General features: G+C 40.4%; 1 long non-coding RNA gene across 1 annotated transcript; it reads left to right on the top strand.

Annotated features, from left to right (window-relative positions):
* The first annotated feature begins 8331 nt into the window (after window positions 1–8331).
* On the top strand, window positions 8332–11676 carry LOC133627045 (uncharacterized). Its single transcript, XR_009819919.1, has 3 exons — window positions 8332–8406; window positions 10205–10281; window positions 11620–11676. It is a non-coding gene; the product is annotated as an uncharacterized LOC133627045 (long non-coding RNA).
* Window positions 11677–15541: the final 3865 nt, after the last annotated feature.

Below are 15541 nucleotides of genomic sequence, written 5' to 3'. Positions count from 1 at the left end.
AGGGTGAAAAGTCCCTTTGAGACGGGAAAAGCGCAATTCCAAAGGGATAAACTGCTTTTCTGGGGTGAAAATCACTGCTTTGAGGCAAATTAGGCTCATCTGAGGAGGAAAAGTTCCTTTCTGAGGGGGAAAAATGATTTTTGGGGTGAAAATCGCTGCTTTGAGGCAGATTAGACTCACCTGAGGAGGGAAAAATCCCTTTGAAGTGGGAAAAGCGCCTTTCTGAGGAAAAAATCTGCTTTTTTGTGGTGAAAATAGCTGCTTTGAGGCAAATTAAGTTGATGCGAGGCTTTGTGTGAGAAAAAAATCCAGTTTGTGTGGGGGAAAGTCACATGTTGAGGGGAAAAAAACTCTGGTTTAGGGTAAAAATCACTGCTTTGAGGCAAATTAAGTTCATCTGACGGGGGAGAAATCCTTTTGAGGCAGGAAAATTGCCTTTTTGAGGGTAAAAACTGTTTTTTTGGGGGGTAATCGCTGCTTTGAGGCAAAATTAGCTCATCTGAGGGGAAAAGGTTCCTTTTAAGGTTAAAATCAGCTTTTTTAGGGGGGAAAGCGCTGCTTTGAGGCAAATTGAGTTAATATGAGGGGAGAAAAGTCCCTTTAAGGAGGGAAAATTGCCTTTCTGAGGGGAAAAACTGCTTTTTGGGGTGAAAATAGCTGCTTTGAGGCAAATGAAGTTGATCCCAGACTTTGTGTGACCGGAAAACGCCACTTTATGTGGGGGAAAGTCACATTTTGAGGGGGAAAAGACTGTTTTAGGGTGAAAATCACAGCTTTGAGGCAAATTAAGTTCATCTGATGGAGGAGAAATTCTTTTGAGGCAGGAAAATTGCCTTTTTGAGGGTAAAAACTGCTTTTTTGGGGGGAGGGGAATCGCTGCTTTGAGGCAAAATTAGCTCATCTGAGGGGAAAAAGTGCCTTTTAAGGTTATAATCAGCTTTTTTAGGGGGGAAAGCACCGCTTTGAGGCAAATTGAGTTAATATGGGGGGAGAAAAGTCCCTTTAAGGAGGGAAAATTGCCTTTCTGAGGGGAAAAACTGCTTTTTGGGGTGAAAATAGCTGCTTTGAGGCAAATGAAGTTGATCCCAGGCTTTGTGTGAGGGAAAAATCCACTTTACGTGGGGGAAAGTCACATTTTGAGGGGAAAAAAACCTATGTTTTAGGGTAAAAATCACTGCTTTGAGGCAAATTAAGTTCATCTGATGGGGAAAAATCCCTTTGAGGCGGGAAAAGCGCCTTTCTGAGGCAAAAACTACTGGTTTAGGGCAAAACCGCCGCTTTGAGGGCGAAAATGGGAATCATTTGAGGTCTAAAACGAAGGTGTGAGGGGAAATCTAATCTCTGAGGGCAAAACGGTCCCTCTAAGGTCAACAACCTGCCGATTTTTGGGGTAAAACGGAGCAATTTAAACCAGTCTCTCCCCGCTCCTGCCAGCCCCGCGGCTCCCAACACCTTTCTGCGGCCCCCTCTCGCGTCCCTCCTCCTCCCCGTGCCCCTCCCCGCTGTTCCTCGCCCTCGCTTTTGGCGTCAAAAGCCGCTTTTTCTCCGCCTCCTCCCTCTCCTCAGCCGGGCGGAAGCGGGAAAACGCGCGCTCGGCACAAAATGGCGGCCGCCTCTGTCCTCACCCAGCATGGCGGCGCCGTCACAGCATCCGCCCCCTTCACCGTAACGGCGTCCGTACAACATGGCGGCGTCCGCACAGCAGCCGCCCCCTTCACCGTAACGACGTCCGTACAACATGGCGGCGTCCGCACAGCCGACCCCACCTTCCCTCCTAAAAAGTGTGTGGGCTTCGGCTTGACCACCCCCCACGCTCTTTTCCCCTCCTCCAGCCTCCCTACGTCTTTGGGGGAGGCGTCATCCGGGCGGGGTCTGAGGTGCCACAGGGAAGCAGAAACTCATCGAGAGAGGGGGGAGGTGAGTTGGGGCGATCTTGGGGGCTTTTGGGGGGTGGTATGGGGTTGTTTGGGGTGGTCTGGGGGCGTTTGAGGGGGTTTGGGGGGTTTGGGGGGTTTTAGGGTCGATTGAGGGGATATGGGGTCACTTGGGGGGATTGAGGTTATTTAGGGGGCTTTGGGTTCATTTGGAGGGGTTTTGGGGTCATTTGGGAGTGCTTGGGGTCGTTTGGGGGGATATGGGGTCACTTGGGGGGCATGGGGAGATTTGGGGTCGTTTGGTGGGGTTGGGGATTATTTGGGGGAGGTTAGGGGGGAGTGTGGGTCGTTTGTGGGGACTTGGAGTCGTTTGAGGGGGTTTGGGGTTATTATGGGAGGTTTTGGGCTCATTTGGGTTGATTTGGAGGAGTTTGGGTCCATGTGGGGGCTCTGGGGTCATTTGGGGCATTTTGGGCTCATTTGCAGGAGTTTTGGGTCATTTGGAGGGGCTTGGGGCCATTTGGAGGGGTTTTGGGATCATTTGGGGGGTTTTGGGGCTCATTTGGAGGGAGTTGGGGTCATTTGGGGAGGTTTTGGCTTGTGTGGGAGGCTTTTGGCACCATTTTGTGGTGTTTTGGGTCATTTGAGAAGGTTACAGGTTCATTTAGGGAGGTTTGGGCCTCATTTGGGGGGATTTTGGGCTCATTTGGGGGGGTCTTGGGCTCATTTGGGGGAGTTTTGGGTAATTTGGAGGGAGCTGGGGCCTTTTTAGGGGTTTTGGGATCATTTGGGGGGTTTTGGGGCTCATTTAGAGGGAGCTGGGGTCATTTGGGGAGGTTTGGGGCTCATGTGGGGGCTTTTGGGGCCATTTCAGGGGGTTTTGGGTCATTTGAGGAGGTTTCAGGTTCATTTAGGGGGGGTTTGGGCTCATTTGGGGGGATTTTAGGCTCGTTTGGAGGGGTTGGGGTTCATTTGGGGGCGTCTTGGGTCATTTGGGGGGATTTTTGCCCTTTGCCTCGTGGCTTGGGGTGGGGGGGGTGTTTTTTAGGGGTGGAGGGGACATTCCCTTGCCATGATACCCCGGGTGTAAGATATTGATGTTGCTTTTGCAGAATTAGAACTTAAGACAAGGAGTTTCGACTGCTGTCTGTGTCTGTGTGGTGTAAATCAGTGCACTGACCATAAGACAGTTACCTGCTTGTTTGTAGCGTTAACTAGAGTTTTAAATCTCAGGCCTGTGGGGAATGGGTCATAATGTACAAAAACCAGCCATCCCCTGAGGGGATTGTAGGTGCCTGGAGAAGTTGTAAACCTTGGAGTACCTGATCAGTGGGGAAACAAGGGAGGGACCCTGGATAGGGAATAAGAAGCCGAATGTTGTACCTGTCAGGTGTGCTGCTGGCTCGGACACCGCTCTTGCAAGAACGCTTCATACAAGTGCTTCCCTGCAGAGTCTGACCCGAGTCTTTCACGGGGAAGCTTGTTTTGTTTCTCATATGGGTGTTCTGTCATTTCTTTTTATGTGTTAGAGGTGTTTATACTTGTTTAATCTCAACAGTGGTCAGCAGGGATGCAGCTAAAATCTAAACTGGAAGCTGTGCAACGTAATCTTAAATACAGTGCAGTATAGTGCTAGATTCTACTCAATTCCACAAGGCATCAGGGAAAAGTCCCTTTCCCAGAATATAGCTAGGATAGCTAACCCCAGCTGCCCAAGGGACGTTCCATACTATAGGATGTTGTTCTCAGCAATAAAACCTGTGGGGAAGGAGGAGAAAAGGGGAAGCCAAATTCAATAAGTAGAGACGTTCCCAAGTCAGTGTTAATACACGCTGAAGCCTTCCAGGAGATGCATAAACATCTGGCCACCAATGGGAAACGATGTATTCCTCATTTTGCTTTGCTTCTACACCTAGCTTTTGTTTTACCCCTTGAGGTGTTTACCTATTTCACCCATCAACCTAGGAGTTTTCTCACTTTAATCCTTCCAGTTCTGTTAATCATCCCACTACAGGAGAGTTAGGAAGCAGCTGTGTGGTGTTGAACTGGGATTAACCCCTAAGAGCAGGAGACCCAGATCAGAGGAGAGACTGGGATAGAACTGATTACAAAGGCTAAGCAGAAAGCTATGACTCTATTATAAAGAAAGCAACTGTCCTGTAGACTCGTGAGCATGAAGAAAAGCCTGTTGATGGGGTTTGTTGTGTGTTCTGTGTTTTCATACATAGTTCTTGAAAACAATAGGGAAGCCTTATGTCTCTGAACTTTACACAGTGTTTGGTTTAACAAACTGTTTAGATAATAGCAATACCTTTTAGATTGTATGTGCCATTAATTACAGTGCTAAAGAAACTTGAAAGCTGAGAAGTCATTTAATGACCTAATGACTTGAAGTTGAAAGCTGTTTTGCTTGTTGACATTCTGTATGCTCAGTATCCAGCCCCAGTACTTTTTAACGGGCCTCACTAAAGATTAAGTTTTGTTTTTAGATTTGCTACTCAGATAGCTTCTGCTCAAATAATGGGATGTTTTTAAGTCTAATATTACCTGGTTTTGTTATCTACTCCTTGCCCTAGGTTGAAAGTCCGGGTTGCTTCTGGGTTACTATGGAAGGATGTGAGCCTTACACAGTCGATGAAATAGAATATAAAAACCTGACTGCTGCAATGAATCAGCTCTACCACACACCTTACAAAGATGTGGATGAGGTAAAAGCAGTCACGGTAGAAGAAGGACAGGTAAAAGCACCGTTATGTTGTGTAGATAGCAAGAGTCTTTGCATTGGTTTGGGGCTGAAGTATCCAGGATGCTTTTTCAAAACAAAATTGTCATGTATAAAAACAGCTCATGGTATCAGTGTGAGTTGTGTCTTCCTATCTGTAACCTTCAGAACTGCATAAGTTGTAATGCCTGTGTTTTAAAAGCAAGTTGAGGCCGTATAATCAGTACTGTAGTCTCACTTCTAAACAAACCTGAGTGTAATTCACTCCATTTAGAAGAACATACGGTCTTGTTCTTTCTCTTTCAGGTTTGTGTGGTTTTCAGTGGAGAGCACAAGTGCTGGTATAGAGCAGTTAAGTCAATCACACGCTGCACAGATCATTGTCAAACACAATGTTTCCTTGTGGATTATGCCAAATATATTTTTGTTAAGTCAGATAAGTGTGTGTTTGGATTATTTTGACAGTTTTTTGTTACTTGATGCATACAAATACTACTGAAAGCTTATTAAGATTGGTAGTAGCAAGGCTTTGGTTTAATTGAGGTGTGGCTCAAGTCCACTCGAGAAACTTCTAGCCATGTAACAGGCCATTGCAAGTGTGCATGCAAACCAGTCTTGTTCTGTGGATCTTTTCCCCACTGCAGTTTACTGGCTTGTTTGCTAAGAGCTGTCAGTCTGTCTTGACATACTGCGAAAGAAAAAGAGTTTTTACAGGTTCCTAGTTGTAAGTAAAACCACTGTGAAACCTGCAGTTTCTGAAATCTTGAGAAATACGGTTTACAGAATAACTGTTCTAAGTTTTTAGCTACATTTAAAGTTAGTTTCTCTAATAAAGTATGCAGCTGTGAGTACAAGAAGCTTTACCATTTTTTTTGATGTTCTGCAAAATGAAGCTTATTTTAAAATAAATCTCAAGTTAAACAATGTTTTTAAATTTAATGTATTGGAAACCAGGTTGACAATGCCTCAAGTTTAAAATATGTTCAACCAGAAGTAAACCTGTGGGGTTTTTTAATTGCAAAAGAAAGATTTAAACAAAAATTATAGATATATGGATCTTAAAATCTTGCTGTACAAGGTGTTTTGCTGGTTGTGAAATGTCTCAGGTGAAATCAAGTGCAAAAAGGTAAATTAACACTCTGGTGATAGCTTTACAAAGAATAAGTTATTTCTAGGAAAGTGAGTACAAATGCACATTAGTGTATTTATCAGGATTGCTTCTTGCTGGTATTAATGATACCTGGTTTTTCACAGCAGTAATTATTGTAGAGGAGAATAAATGGTGCCAGGTGCTATATGTAGTAGTAGTATGAGGGCTAAATGCCATGAAAATACTTCAGATTTTATGGCAAAAGATCAGAAAGACTTTAAGTAAAGTCTAGGTAAAGTCTAGTCTAAGAAGACTAGGATGCCATAAGAAGTGTAAGTAAAGCCTAGGTAAAGTCTAGTCTGATCTAGGTGAAGCTGCTTCTGCAGGGGGGTTGGACTAGATGATGTCTAAAGGTCCCTTCCGACCCTGCCATTCTATGATTCTACAATTCTAAATAGGAAGTATGTTCATACCTGGAGTGAATCTATAGATTAATTGCTCCTGGTAGCACCTCTCTTGGAGAGAAAAATGATGATTCCAGGATGTATCACAGTGGGAGCTAAACTTCTGGAAGAACTGTATTGTCAGACACCAGACAATGGAAGAATGTATATGAGACCAATGACTTTTGAAGAATAAAATCTACTTTGTAACAGGAGATTATTTCTGCTTTGTTTTTAAGCATTCAGGTGGCACTGGAAGCATTCATGTGGATCCCATATAGAGCAAAGAAATGTAGACTATCGCACACAGCCAGTGACACTGCATGTCAGCTTCTGTGGAAGTACTGCAGGAACAGTGTAAGTAGAGTTTAATAAATGTATTAGTAAGTTTCCTAAGCATGAAGTCTTCTTACATCAGTTATTTTTAGAAGAGATTGTGTTTCAAGAAGAAGGTAGGAAATCAGGTTACAAAACCTGTTTCAGAAGAGCAGTTCTTAAACAGAACCGATTAGTGATTAATGAATGTTTCTTCCCTAGTGATTCCAGTTTTATTATTGACCTGTTTTAATCCTTTGTTATGTCTCATTGGTGCACTTCTGAAGATTTATCATGACTTGAAGTAATCTCTTGACATGTATCCAAAGCTTTTTCCAAAGTTGTTAGTTTTTGTTGAGGTAGGATGGTTGGTTGTGTTTATTTTCCTAGAGCAGCTAAAAGATGGGATAATGCTGCTACTCAGTATTTTCAAAACCTTCTCAAAGGTAAATAAAACGTCCTGCCAAAATGGTCATTGGTATTTCTGTTTTGGGGAAAAGAAACCATTGGAGAATTGTAGTACTTGTATTTTGTATTTATTTAAGAATGTTGTATGTTAAAAATACAGAAAGAAGCTACATTAGTGGTTTCTGTGTGGACTAAGGCAAAAGGCAAAAACATTTGTGGAGCTGCATGTTGAGTACTGCGGGCTCCCATGCTGCATCAATTTTGACAGTTGACTAGAGGGCATCTGGCTCTTGGATAGGCTAAATAACGTAGGACTCATGTGACAGTTGTTTTGAACAATGAAGCCTTTCTGTCTATTTGTCCTGAATCTTTGATTCAGCATCACAAATGTATTGTTGTAGTTTTGTATGGAGATGTCACAATCTGGCTTACGGATTTACCCTGTCAGTTGTTGTTTGACGAGGATGTAAGCAGCAGCTCAGAAGAGGAGTATCTTTGTTACACATGTTAAAAAATAGATTGAGCTCTAAGTAGTCATTTTGTTGTCCAGAACTGCTTTCTCTTTAATCTCTTCTTGTCTTTTCCCATACTTGAAGTTTCAGTGGGTCATCCAGTCTTTTTCTGATAGCTTTTGGTCTTACTAGAAAAGCAACTCTTCACTGAGGCATCCTAATCTTGAGTTATATTCTTCTACCTGAAAAACTACCTGCCGATTTACTTACCTTTTATGTGGAGTTTTCTATACTTGTATTTGGGGAGGAGAGGATGAGTTTATGAAAATGATAAAGGGTCTTCAGGCTGATCAACTCCCCAAGGTAACCAGTAAGCAATGCTTCTCGTGATTTACTTTTTTTCCCCACACCCAGCTGTGTGTCACCATGCAGAGTAAAGGGAAAGGTTCCTATAGAAGCAGTAATAACACTGAATTTCATTTCCCAGACTGTACTGTAAGCAGTGATAATTTTTTTTCATTGCTGGCACATCCTTAGTGTCTGCAGAAGCAGTGCTTCACAGTTGACTCGTGGACTTCATCAGCTGTGTTTGCTTGGATGAAGAGCTTAACTAAGCTATATAAATGTACAAATAAAGCTTCTTTCAAGAAAAGTAAAGGTCAAGCTTGGGAAGTATGCATTTGTACTACAGATTAGCTCATCTTTTAGACTCTGACAAAGATTTTTAGTGTAGAACTAGGTAAGTTTGTGTGTGGAAGTCATTAATCCGTTTTGGCTCTTAATTTTCCTTCAAAGACTAAGGAGAACTTCATTTTTGTAACCCTTCTTATTGCGCTGTTACTTTCTTATTTCATTTAAAAGTTACGACAGTTGTACTAGCTTCTCTAAAGAGATAGTGTGCACATCTAATTGTGATTTCTGTTTTTGTCTATGTCAAAAGGTGGAAGTGACAAATACTGATAATTTTGTATGGCTTTAATCTTTTTCCTTGTTCTTGTATTTATAACTCTCTTTAGCAATTACCCAGACGACAGCCAAAGTATGTGCTGTAGAAGATACCACATCTGATGTTTTCGTTTATGTGACAATAAAAGGTGAAAAGGTAAGATATTTTTCTCTCTACAAACCTCTTTGTGCACTCTGCTATAGAAGTTATAACTTTGTGACAAATTTAAGACCGAAAAGTGTTATTTGCAAGTGAATTTTGTAATTTGCCATATACAGTAGAAGTGCAATCATTAACTTATTAGAAGATTTATTTTCTAAATCTGTTGTTTGTGAACTTTGGAATGAATTCTGTGGGGTGGAAACTTGTGAACCGCTTTGGAAGGTATTGACAAGCAAATGAAGTCCCCCAAGTACTTCAGATGAACAACTATGTGAGTTTGCTGTACTCTTGTCCTTCTTTGTGATACACTTAAAGATATTTCAAGAAGGCAGTTGCATGGTGTTATGAAAATAAATACAAGTTCATATGTGCGTAAGGCTGAATTCCCAAACAGCTGGGAGAAAGGAAGAAAGCTCGTTGCACTTACCAAAGTGCGTAACTCCTGCTAAATCTCTGCTGCAGCTACTGTCAGACTTAAGCAGCTGCGTAGTAGACAAAAATAAATGTGTTTGAAAAGTGCTGCCATTTGGAGTATTTTACCAAGACTTTTAACATTAGAGCTGTGGTGTTCACTGTAGACAATAACTTGGATTACATCTTAATTTGAATACATTCTCTGTTCAGAATCACAGTTGGCAAGTGTCACTTCTCTCTGAGGCAGTGAGAACTTTTAAGTTGAATATTGTTTTTTCCTGCCAGGTTTGGATGCACTCTGAATCAAAGGGACATAAAACTAAGATAGTTTTTCTAAAAATGTTTAAAGCTGATAGAAAACTGAGCACAGAATTTTAGGCAAAAGCATGAAACTGGTAAGTAACACCTGTTTGGAGAACATAGAGGAAGATATGACCAACTTTCCTGCCCTGGAATGAGTACTCTTCAGAAAGCATTTGTACATACTGCATATGTCTTCCTGTTGTTTACAGCTTCAAATAAATTCTAAAGCAGTATGTGATGGTGACTTGCTTGTTGATTCTGGTCAGTCAAATACTTGGGTTTTTTAGGTATGCATTAATGATGATCTCGTCTTAAGCAGCTTTGCTCATTTTGAGCAAGCTGAAGGGAATGCAGTGAGTTCAGCAGATTATCAGGAGACCCAAACATCATTAAATCTTGACTCTCTTCCAATGAAAGTTGTTAATCCTGCACTTGATTTGAGGACAGTGCTGCTCCAGCAGAAGGTATCAACAGATCCTGAAACAAGTGGGAACCGTGTGTGTTGGCAGCAATCATTCATGCAGTGCATCATTTGTCTTTAACTGGATATATTGAACTACTGTATCAGTTGGAATCCAACAAGTGGAACAAAAGGTATCCTAACAAACACTGCCTATGTATCAGACTTTACAAAGAGCAATCAAATCAGCAGATGCAGGAATATTCTAAAGCATTTTGTACTTGATAAGACAAAGGGTGAGTTGCAGGGTCATTTGTTGATATGCTGAAAAGCATTAGATACTGTTGAAATAACTTGTAGCATTGATCAGTGATACCTTACTGTTTGATTTGAGTTTAGAGGGATTTCTCTACACAGAGGTAACTTGAATGTTTTCTGTGAGTTGTCGTGTTTAAAACAGACTTGGATCACTATAAATATCCTCTGTCCTTGTTCCCTCGGTTCATTTGCATCTCTTTATGTAAATACAACTGTCTTTTGGTTGTTCTTTTTGCCATTAGAAAATGAGACAAGCAAAGAAAGAAGTCAGTTGCAACCAACTGTAAAAACACTGGCTTTTCATAGATTCAGATAATCACAAACGTGTTTCTGCATCTTTTAAAATTGTCTTTCTAGATCTTACTGTATCTGGTTCTGTTCTTGAAAAGACATGACAAAGCTCCAACACAGATGACAGTGAAACTACCACATCTGTAAGTGTTAGATTTTCTATTCAAATGTCAGAATGAATTAAGTGAAGCATCTGTAAGGCAGATTAGGAATACTGTAGTCAGCTATCACGTCCTTTTCTGTAACAAATCTGGGACTAACTCTTGATCTAGTTAAAAGAGAACGTTGTCCTTCAAGTTTGTGGTTCTGGTGGTTTTGGTTTTTTAGATTGCAACTATGGACTTTGAACAGGTTGTGTCTCCTTTTGTGCTCACTTGCTCTAGTGCTGTGAAGATGTGTAGTGGTTTTGTGTGGCCAGCTTTTGGTAGTTGTTGGGGGACTACAGGGGCAGATTCTTCAAAGAAAGAGCTGCCAGAAGCTATAGCTTGAGCTGTGAGCATGAACTGATTCTCCTGTGTGGTTGATGTTCTTGTTGCATGCTTGATTCTTAATGAAGAAAATTCGGTTAGGTAAGAAAACCACCTTGAGCTCAGTAATCTTTTTTTTTTATAAAATGTTGCTCTTAAACAGTATTTTACTGCCAGAAAAGGGTTTGTCTTTTCTTGAGAGATTGTCAAAACAATCCCAGGATTGCCTTTCAAGGAAAATCCAGCAGTTCACACAGACAGGTATGGTACAGTATGTTACATATTTGAACCAATTGTGTAGTCAGCTAATTAGGAGCTGTAGTATGTTTCCAGTTACTCTTCTTAGACAGTTAAAAGGGCAGAGGGTAAGACAAGATGTGTGCACATGGTATTGGGGAAGGAGGCCATTAGAAGCTGCTGATACTTATCCAGACCACAGTAAAAATAGCAATTCTTTCTAAACAGTAGCTTGAAAACAAGGATGTGATGAGGCAGTACGTTTCTGCACACTCAGCATATTCAGTTGCCTTCTTTTATTCTTAGTGTGATTTATAAAGTTTTGAAGCTGAATGAAATCTGACTGAGTTGACTTGTGCAAGGCTTTTATTATGCTGCAAATCACTTGCTGCATATGTAAACAACCTGAGGAGTGTTTTTAATTCAAGTTTTAACTGTTGCAAAGATACATTGTTTCATGTTTTTGCAACTTTAAGACACCTTTTTCCTGCAGTCCCATCTGATTTTCTTCTGAAGTTGAGGAACCCACCAATTATCTTGGTTAAAAAAACCTTCGGGTTATTTTCAGATACCTAAAACCTAATAGTAAATTATACATCCAAAATGGTCCTTTTTGATTTCTTCTTTCATATTTGAGGGTTTTTGTTGGCATAGGTAATACATCAGAGATATTTTGTAGGTGAACTGTTTCATGCCATTTTAGAAATATTGGTGATATTTATCGATTACACTTTCCTTTTGCATTTACATTGAATTTAATATTTGTATATTTCTCAGGCTTCAGCAGTGCTTAAATTCTGATCCTTTGAAGACACATAGAACTGAAAATGAGCAACAGGTAATTCCAGGATATAACTGCCATTTAACCTCTGCAAACGTGTGTCATATATGTGGAGGTGTGGGTAATGTTGAGGCTACAAGAGTGGTCATTGTGGAGGGACTCTGTGGAGGGACATCAGGGACTGAATCCAGCCACATCAGCAACAAGACCAGACCAAAGGTCAGCAAGCCAGCAAAGTTGATGGTGCCTCTGTGAAAATATGAAGGGCAAAAAAATAACTGCAGGGGAAGAGACAAAAAGAAAAAAAGCAAGAAACAGAGGCAATGGCCAAGTCAGGGGACAGTAGGAGTCTCAGCACTGTTCTGTGTGACGTGTGTGTGAGTTGTACTTCATTTGTGTTTACATTTCTTTGGCTAATTCTTCTCAAAAAAACTAGTTTTTAAGTTGGATGTAAGCTCAAACCCATCTACTAAGTATTGCCTTTGTCATCTATTTCATATGGTTTCAGAGTTTTCAAAATCTTGAAGAAGGAAACTTTGTCTTTCTTGGCAAGAAAATGAAGCCACCATCAATTCTGGAAACAGCACCACTTCTTGAAGATCTGGAAAGGGTAATGCTAACGTAATACATTACATTTAGTATTTTTAAAACTAGTATAATACTTTAACTTTCAGATACTAAATATGACAGTAGCTAATTTTGATTGAGGAATGTGTAGGAGGTTGTTCATACGGTTGAGTAAATTATGCTTCAGAGAGACTGTAGAATTGTACAGTTTCATCTGATCTATCAACCACTGCTACAAATGATGGCATTTGAATTTGATGTAAGAATTTAACTCCTCATCCCAGAAGAACTCTTATCATATTGTGTGTTAAGGAAATGTATTATGCAGTGGGTCAAAGCTTTTAAATCGCTCAGTGCTTTGTGTTGCCTTGTTGGTGTTTCAAGCACACGATTTTCAGGTAGAACTCTTTATTTCTCTTTCTGTAGGAACTTACTTGGAAAAAAGTTGTAGGCCCTAACTCCACTGAATCTTACTGTTGGCCACCAATAGCTCAAGGATGTGATGTAGTTGCCATCTCATGTCAGGGAAATAATCCTTTCTTGTATATTCCACCAGTTCTTATACTTTTGCAGTTGAGCAGTTGCTACAAACCTTGAGAAACAGGAGTGGAGGATGTATATATTAGAGTACTGCAGGCTTTGTGTTCTAAGGTGCAAATGTCAATGAATGATCCAAAAGGTAGTGCATGTTGAGAATGGGTGCATCTGATGTCATCTTAGAGTATCTTCATAATGCTTCCCAGGTTATTTAGGCCATCTGCTTAGACATTGACAGAGATGGACTGCATGAGTGTGGGAGTCTGTAACTTATTTATCAAGTAATATCTAACAAGTGGTTAATGTCATATCACTTTGATACTCGATGAAGCTTGATTTTTAAGGGGCTGTTACATAGTGAAATGGAAATGTCTGGTTTGATTTTTAAAACATTGTCATTCATTTTCTAATGCATTAGATCACAGAAACATAGACTTACTGAGGCTGTAAGGGACCACTGAAAATGGCTCACACAGCTCCAAGTAAGACAAGATGTTTCTGCTTCTATGAAACTTTTGGACCTTTCACCGTGTGTTGCTGCACATCCATTTGTCTCCAGCTTGGTGCACGGTTCCTCGGGCCTGTACCATCTGCATTGAAGAGGTGATGTGGTGTTAAAAGCTTCTGTTTGAAGCATTGAAAGGCTTGTTTTGCGGATTTTAGTTTTGCCCTAAATTCTGAAATAGTACAATGACTAAGATTCTAAACAGTTGTCTCATGCTCTACTGTAACTCTTTTGTACATCCACACCTAGCCACTAGCACTTATCTTGTGTCCTGGGTGGAAGGAGGCACAACTTGGTTTTGAGCTACTGAAAACATACCAGAGATGCTCCAGACAGCTTCATCCAATGTTAATACTTGGGCAGAACAAAGAAGCAGCTAAAAGTGTGAAAATCCAAGGATGTAAGAATACTTCTGTCGTCTGAATGACACTTGAAAGCAATGTAGGCTGTCTTAGTTGCACAAAACTGTAAGAAATGAAGTTTTACTTTTTCCTATCAAGTGATCATTTTGTTTCTTAGATGCTGTAACTCTAGTGATGCATGAAGCTTCATTAATGCTATTGAACAGTAAATAGTATTAAAGCTGTTAAAATGATCTGTGTTTTTGCAAGTCTCATAACCACTTTTTTGAGTCAAATGAGTGGGAGGTGTTTGCTGAGGTTCATGCTGAATTAAGATTCATCATAGATGTTCCTGATTTAGAAGCAGGTTTTACAATAGTGGTTTTATTTTTACATGTGTGTATTTTTACATACATGTGTAGATACGGAAGATACAATATTGGCTTTATTTTGTTGTTAAAACCAAACTTCTAAAGGCTGTGCTTGAATGTGTTTAAATATTTACCTTCTGTCGATCTGGTTCTACCATGGTCCTGTTGGGAAATGAAATGACATCCTGCTCTGTAAACCTGTTAACAAAGACTTTTCAGTGTTTCAGAAACACAGTTTTGCCTACTCAGATCTTAAAGACACACAGGGGTAAAGAAATAGAAGCAAACTAAAAATGACTGTTGACTAGAAGTCAGAACATGGAGTTATATGGTCCCTATTTAAAACAAAACAAAACAAAAACCCCAACCAAAAATCAAACACACACAAATATCCAAACAAAAATACCTTACCACCAAAACCAACCAAAAAAACCCTTCCCATAACTTCAAGATGATGCATCTGAAATGCAATTGAGACCTTCTTAATAAAACTAGTGTGTCATGATGTGGAATGTAAATTAATGTTAACAGTTGTCCTTTTCCGACTTGTAGGTGAGGTAATAGTGCCTACACCATATTGCCTCCTGAGACTGTCTGAACGTCACACGCTGTTTTGTGATCTTTGCCATCTTGTTCTTGATGAGGTTGAGGTGCTGTTCTCTGGTGCTCCTGAACAGGTAAATAGCTTACATGTTCAGATGGTAAAATACTATTCAGTTGTGCAAGTGTCTTGAAAGCAAGTGTCACCCACTGAAAACAAACACCTTCCTGAACCCCAGTGGTAGAGTTGAAAAGAAAATGAAGTTTGAAAACCCCACATCTTTATACTTCTGGCAGAATGAAGTATTGGAGAAGTGGAGTTGTAATCAGTCAAAGCAGACTTTACCTTGTTTTTTTTCTTTAATCAGTGAGCCCTGTCTTGCCCTGCTCTAAGCTACTGCTCGATTATGCTGTTGTCTTTTGCTGTGGATGGTTTCCAAAGCAGTTGACTTTTCTTTTTGTTCCATTTGGTAGCGGTGGTTTCAGTGTAGGGGTCTTTAATCCACTTTAAGGTCTTGTCTGTAAGAAACTTCATTTTTCCTCTTACCAGCACTGTTTAAACAGTAGAATGAAAGGCAGAAGTGAATGATCAAATAGCCTTGGAAGTATTTTCTTGCGTTCTTGGGTCTTAATGACAGTGCAGATAAAAGAAGGAGCTGATGACAGTCTTATAAGAGGAACAGCATCAAGTTCCATGTTGACCAGGAGGTATCAGTATCAGATTTTTTTAAAATCATTAACCCTCTAATATTATCTGTTAAAAAATTGGTGATAAGACTAAAGGGCTGTGCTTCTAGCTGTGATAAGCTAGAGAAATTCCTTAGTGGAAACAGGTTGCCCAATTTGCTGTATGTGAAGCTGTTAAATGTGCCTTTGTAGCAGCAAATATCAAGTCATAAATTAGATGATATGTCTTCTTTATCCAGTGGACTATTGCTGTTTTCTCTTCAGACTGCTCTTTCTGTTGTGCTATTGGACTTCCTGAGATGGAGTGTGGATATAAGATTAAAATTGTGGGAAAGGTAGTTCTCAGTTTCTCAAAAACATCTGTCTTGAA

This window comes from Colius striatus, chromosome 17 (genome assembly GCF_028858725.1).
Source record: "Colius striatus isolate bColStr4 chromosome 17, bColStr4.1.hap1, whole genome shotgun sequence".
NCBI classification, from domain to species: domain Eukaryota; kingdom Metazoa; phylum Chordata; class Aves; order Coliiformes; family Coliidae; genus Colius; species Colius striatus.
Note: the sequence above shows the minus strand (reverse complement) of the source record. Positions and strands in the feature narration are given on the sequence as shown.